This window comes from Coffea eugenioides, chromosome 6 (assembly GCF_003713205.1).
Source record: "Coffea eugenioides isolate CCC68of chromosome 6, Ceug_1.0, whole genome shotgun sequence".
In the NCBI taxonomy this organism is placed as follows: Eukaryota; Viridiplantae; Streptophyta; class Magnoliopsida; order Gentianales; family Rubiaceae; genus Coffea; species Coffea eugenioides.
The window spans coordinates 29,908,995-29,916,118 of record NC_040040.1 but is presented as its reverse complement, the minus strand read 5'-3'; the positions used below and the strand labels follow the sequence as shown (position 1 = coordinate 29,916,118).

The 7,124-nt window shown below is 34.2% G+C and overlaps 1 long non-coding RNA gene across 1 annotated transcript; it reads right to left on the bottom strand.

Annotated features, from left to right (window-relative positions):
- Positions 1-454: 454 nt before the first annotated feature.
- Positions 455-1,916, bottom strand: LOC113772990. Its single transcript, XR_003468733.1, has 3 exons — positions 1,822-1,916; positions 1,637-1,728; positions 455-505 (listed from the first exon to the last, which is right to left on the bottom strand). It is a non-coding gene; the product is annotated as an uncharacterized LOC113772990 (long non-coding RNA).
- Positions 1,917-7,124: the final 5,208 nt, after the last annotated feature.

The window sequence follows — 7,124 nt, the reverse complement described above, 5'->3', positions numbered from 1 at the left end:
ATCTCCAAACTGGTGAAATAAAGAAAACAAGCATGCTAGCAGAGGAAGATCTATAACAAAAATAAACAGAAGGAAGGTTAAATAATGTTCAAGGTATTCTAGATAAAGTAGAAGCATGGAATAGAAGACTACATGCATGCATAACCATATTCATTTTAAAGTTTAGGATTTTTTATGCTGTAAAAAAGAATATAAAGGTAACATGATGGCAAAGCCATTCGTGGAGAAACTAATATTGCCTCTAGGCTGTTTGAACTTAAGTGTGGTGCTTGAATCTGCTTGGAGCCATCGAATAAGTGTTTGTAGGGCAAAAAGGTGATTTACAACTCTACAATCGCTTCATATCTACAACAGAAAGAAAGGCAACACAAGTATTAAAAATAAAACAAGAAGCTAGCTGGATAAGCAAGAATTGGAATAGATTGTTCAAACAGAGAAGAAATACAGAAAGAGACAAACCTAAATCTAGGTGATTCTTTCTCATGAAATGCACTCCCAAGTATCACTGCTACCAACCAAAAATCCAAACATTATAACTTAGAAAATCAACCCAAATAGTTACAACAAAGACTCTTAGAAAAACCTTCAAACCCAGTTAAGCATTCAACCTGCAAACACATTAGTTTCTTAATTAAAAAATTACACACGATTACAGGAAGACAGAAAAGTATTTCACAGGATTCAGGATTATCCCTTAAACTTACTTCAAAAGTTTCATCTTATCAATATTCATTAACAAATATATAGCTTTCAAATCATATCTTTTATACCAATTACCCTAACACTTGCTTTAAGAGTTAAGAATTTACAAAAAAGGAAAGAGGTTCCACCATAGTTTCACAAAGGCCTCATTAGAATCTATACCAACTTTTCCAAATAGATCACTTTCATATTTTTCTAACCAAAAAAAAAAGTGAAATAACACATTACCAGCTTCCAGTATTATAGACAAATTCATAATTACAAAAAATATCCTCAAGATAATTTGGCAATTTAAACTTTATAAATACAAAATAAATTGAACACGTAAAACCAATGATTTGGGAAAAAAGGGGAAAAAAGGAACTGTTGCTCGATGGTGGCATTACTTGAAATAATCTATCTTTCTTTCTGGGATCACTGTTGCTGCTAATATAGCTATTAGGATTGTTACAGTCAAACCTGCAATAGTAAAGTTTAAGCACTCAATTTATAACAATACCAATAATAAATAAAGGGAAATAAATGAAGATGATCAGATGGTCCATACAAATTTATAAAAATAAGTAGATCCTAGTTCAAATTAAGGAAAAAAAAACCTTAGGAAATAAAAGGGAAAAAAGAATGGCTTTTTATTTTCTTTCCTTTCAAGAAAATTCAGGGGGAAAACCCCATATGAAATGAAATAATTAGGAAAAATAAAGAAAATCACATATGTTTCACTATACTACTTTAGCTTCTATTGATGTTCTAAGATAACGACGATCTAAATATCAAACACCAAAACGGATACGAGGGAGTATGGTACTCTGATCCTTGTAGGGTTTGAAGCTTTTTCATTCAGATCATCTCAAAGAGGGCAAAAGAAAAAGGACAGATTGGTTAGAAATTAGAAAAAAATAGAAAAGAAAGTAAATAGACAAATTTAAGGAGTTACCGATGTTGGCTAGCCTGTGGTGGGTGTGCAGCTCTAAAAATGCATAGTATTTGAAACTCCATGTTTGAACAGAAATATAATAGCTGACCGATCTATATAGTCAAACACGGATTTGTCAATTATGCATGCAACTTTGTTGGAATCCTTGTGCACTACAAGCACAGATACAGAAATTGAGTGACTACCTTGATGTTTCACCTAGCTACCCTTTTGTTTATGAGATTCGAGCATATTGATAATGGCAATAATGAAGGGATCATCGATGTTTTTGGCATTGAGTTGGATTTCTGTGATGCTGCCAACTCAGAGAAAGAGGTCCTCGAGCTGCTAGACATGCTTGATTGGAAGTGAAGGGCTGGGTAGTTGCTTTCTAGTCTGAACACCTTGCTGCTGAAGATCAAATCTGACCTGGTTGGTGTTGGTTCTTTCGAATCCAAAGTTTGTATATATGTTCCTGTCAATGGTCAATAAGTATCCTGGAAAGCTTTTGATATTGATCTCTATCTCTTGTTTGTAACATGCCGAACTCTTCCCTTCGCCGACTCATTCCATTTCTACACGTTTCCTCCACCAATCTAAGGTGCTCGCCCTATACCTGTCTCTCTCTCTCTCTTTCAAGTATCTGACTTGTATTCATCGAATGAAGAGTGGTTGCGCTCAGAGATTATTGTTGCTTCGGGTTAATTGCTTGCCGGAGCAGACCACTATAGAAATTGAAGAAAACTCTGAGACCCACCTGCAATAGGAGGAAAGAAAGAAGAGATGAGGGCAAGATAGAAAAGAAAGGAAAACAAATGCAGGAGAGAGGAAAAAATAAAAGAGAATAAAGAAGAAGAGACCAAACGTTTTAGAGAGGAGGAGTTCTGAGGCGGCAGAGTTCTGAGGAGAAAAGAAAAAGAGTGAACCCTAGCAACTCACCAAGTATTGAGATTATCACGATCGGAAGAGAACAACCAAAACACAAAACACCGTCGTGGCACTTGTCCAGGAAACACGCACAATCCATGTGAGAGGACGACCAAGACGAAGTCGAACCAGAGAGCCTTTCGGCTCATAAACCCAAGCAACACAAAAAAAATGGAGAAAACACAGAGTCAATGAAGAAACGAGCTACGAAAAAAGGAGTACCAGGAAAAAATGTAGAAAAACAGAGCAGCTGGGCGAAAAAGTTTCAACGCCGGGGGACGAATCTCTCAGAAGCAAAACAACAATTTCCTTTACCCTGCAACAGCGCTCAAGTAATTAGAAAAAAATAAGACTAAATATTAGCTTGGTAAAGGCCGGGGGAATAGGCAATCAGATCCAACCACTAATAGAGCTAATGCTGAACAGAGGAAAATGAAGAAGACCTGGGAGAGAAAGCAGCAAGGCGAATAATGCTGGGAGAGTAAAAGGCTGAAGAGAATAATGCTGGGAGAATAAGCTCGAACCCATTAATGCTCCGGCTGAAAAGCTGAAAAAAAAGGCTGAAGAGTAAAAGCAAAAGTAGTACAGTTATTAAATGAGGACGAAGGCTAGCTGGATTACTGTAATTGGAGCGACCAAGGGCAGACAGGAGGAAGGCTAGCTGGATTAGTGTAATGGGAGACACCATAGGCAGACAGCCTTTCTGATATACGACAGTGGCGGACGTCATGGAAGAAGACAACGAAGCTAAATCGTGAAAAGAAAATGAGTGAAAGAGGCGAACAACACAAAACGACGTCGTCAGGAACCACGCACAGAGCACGTGAGAGGACGACGAAAACCTCCAGGTCACCACAGCTCTTCGGCTCTTTATCTACTTATGTTGAAAAAAAATATCCCCTGAATCGTACTGATTCTAGAAACCTTTTTCCTATTCTAAATTATCCTTCATCTAGCTATTTGTTGGTAGCTCATGAGGGACTGCATAAATGATCAATCTCTTGGTCCCCCCCCCCCTCTCCAAAAGATATATGCCAATAATTTACTCATAATTTAATGCCTACATTATTTTTTTTATTCATGCATCTAAGTAGCCAGTACTTTTCATTTTTGGCCATACAACAAAGGGTAAAATTGAACCACCAAGTTAAAGAAAAACAGAAAGAGAAAAGAGTAAAATCGACTTCCACTAAATATACATTGAAATGAAATTTAACTTCATATGGTCAATTTCAGTTTACTCCCTTTAACTATACCAAATTTTCACTTTGATTACTACACTTTAAAATGGACACTTTACTCCTTCAAATACAAAATTTTCCCACTTAAATAAAATTATTGCATAGAAGTTAGATTTGTACTTCAGTAGTAGGAGAAACTTTATATCTCAATACTAAAGTCCGATAGATTTTACAATTGAAGGATTAACATGGAGTAGATTTATATTTTAGAAACTAAAATGTGATAGATTTTATATTTTTAGGACCAAAATGTCTCATTTTAAAGTTTAAAAATCGAAGTAAAAATTTGAGAATATATGAAGGCGTAAAGTAGAATTAACCCTTCACATAATGATGCACTAAGAATGCTAAATTTATAAAGTGACAATGAATTTGGACTTCCATCTGAAAATCAATTGATAATAAGTAGAGCGGCTCAACATCATATATGGCTAGAAATCTTTGGATTATTAATATGGGATAGTCTACTAAAAGTCCACCCTCCCCACCAAACGTGACTTGGTGAATGAGTTTAAACCAATAGAGAAAAGAACAGAATTACAGGCGAAAACTCCAAAAAGGATAACAAACAAACTGAAGGCCCAATTCTAATGCCTTAATAAAGAAATTGGACTTCTATTTCAAAATTAATTCACAATGAGTGCAATGATCCAACATCATTTTATATATCTGACTAAAAATTTTTGAAATATCAATGTGGATATTCTATTAACATAAAGGAACAGCGACCTTTGATCCACAGTTGGCCTAGTTGAACCAAGTCAAATTTAGGAAGAGCTTAATATGAAATGGTTCACCTCTAGTGCAAATTATTCAGCACGTGAAGAAATTTTAAAATAAGATATGAATTGTTTGACCAAAGCCAAATTTAACAAAAGTCACATAAAACATTAGTTTGTTGGATGCAATGCAATTACTTGTCTCGTCAAGACGATTGCTAAACAAAGCTCGACCCTGTGGAATAGGGCCAAATTTAGGTAAAAACAAAAATATTTTTGCCTACTTGTTTGATCCTGGATGATATGGCAGATTATGAGGATCAATCCACTTAGTAAGACGAATCTTTTGCAATAGCATTATATTACCTGTCCTTTGCGTAAAGACCTGAACTTTGTGTAAAGAGGAATAAAAGATTCATATTCTCTTTCTTTAGATAACATAAAAATATATTTCTGTATTTGTTTGATCATGGAAGATTATGGCATATTTGTGAAATTCAACCAATGCAGCGTGACATAATTCTTGGCATACCAATATGTTACCTGACATATGTGTAAAGAGGAACAAAACACTGACCTTTTCTTTCTTTCTGTGATATTAAAAAAACACCGATTTCTTGTCATTTGGTACACTCGAAGTCACTAGAGACATTAAACTACGACATAAAAAACTTCATTTTTTTTTTTATGTAAGCGATCAACTTTCATTGATAGCAAAAACAAAGTTCATTTTGTTAGTTAAATTTTTTTTAATTAATCATTAATTGAACTTCTAACTTACACAATTACTAAATAGAGAGGTATACCGTGCTCCTGTGTTGTTTCTCAAAATTTGATAGTAAAAAAGTAAAAAAAGGAAAAAAGAGAGAAGAAAGCAAGGTAGTTTCCGAGGAGGAAAAGTTATAGAAATTTAATGGGTAACCTTTATTTATAAAGGCATTGTTGGGAAATCCAAGAGAGAAAAATCTTAAACCAAAAAAGTGTTCACACTTTATTAAATTAAATAATAAAAAAAAGGGCTTCTCCAACTAGTGCCACAGGATTAGTGCCACAGAATGTGCTCTTTTTGTCTAGTTGATGGAGATAATAATCATTTAACTAACAGGATTAGCGCTTATGCGTTGAATATCATTCAAGATGAGGAATTTGTGATTCCTTAGTGCCATTGTGCACTAGTTGTATTTAGTTATCAAGCCTTTGCTTGAATTGTATAGTTTATTTCATGATATAAAATCACTTATCGTTTCGAGAAAAAAAAAAAAAAAAAAAAAACTAGTGCCACAGAAACATTGTTTGAAATGGATCAAATGCTAATTCTGTAATTAACTCTAAATAGTGTCTAAATACGCAGGATAATATATGTAAGCGTATGTCAATTAGAATCTGAATACTCTATTACACTTTTATATTCCATGTATGTACACACTCATTTTATTGGAGAATCATGTATGTAGTAAATAGACACGTAACCCTCGTTTGATATCCATTAATGGTACAAGTGGATGTTAACGAAGACAAGTAACCCAAGTATAAGACATAATTGAATTTGTAATCACAAATGTATATCATAGAACCCAAAGAGTGCCCTCCATAATGATACAAGATTTTTTGAGGGAAATTTCTACCAATATTTGCTCAATTTAAAGAACATCACAATTTTGGTGTTCTGTGGGAATCTCTTCTCCACTTACGGTCGCGCATGTCTGAAACACGGCAACCATAAAATATTATTTTCTTTTAATTTTTTTGTTATGTGTTAGAACGTTGTGGAAAATTTTTTTATTCATGTCCCAATTGCTGATGACTAGAAAAAAAGTTTTTTTTTTTTTTGTTGTTAAAATTCATATAGTTGCTGCATCCGGTTTGGATGCAGCGAAGAGAAATTTTTCTTACAGCAGCCGTCCAAAAAGCATGGATCAATGGCTAGAAAATGTTTGATATGCACAAGGATGAATGGTTATTTATTGTTTTTTTTTTCAAACATGTGATGCATTGTCGTCGTTCATCAACGTTGATCAACAGCTAAAATGCATCGATAAAAATGACGCATTAGCTGTAAAAATGGCCATTGATCAGTGGATATAATAGTTATTGGATCAACACACCCACCAAATCAATCCATTCGCTCCTCACCAACTCTATTTCTCTCCTCATCCCCATAATCCCATTTCTCTCTCTCCATCCTTATCCCTATTTCTATTTCTAGCAGATGCAATTTGTAAACCTTTGTCGGTGGTAGCTTCTCGAGGAATTTGTGGGTTATGTCCATTGTCATTCCCGTCCGTTAGTGTGTGGAGGCATTTGTGGATTATGTCAGAAATAGCTCTTCGAATTGTGTCGGACAGACAATTCTTTATCTGTCCTGTGAGTTTCTTTGGTTGATTTGTGCATTTAGTTAATAATTTTGCTGTTATTTGTAGTTAATTTAATTAAAGTAATTAGTAATTATTTTATTCATAAATAATTATGATGATGTTAATTAAGTTATTAGTTTAGTTGACATTTACAGCATACTATTATGTTATGAATAATAAATTTTTATATTTCGTAGGTAAGAATTAATTTTTGTGTATTTGGGTAATTTGCATATTTAGTTAACAATTTTTATTTGCAGTTAATAAA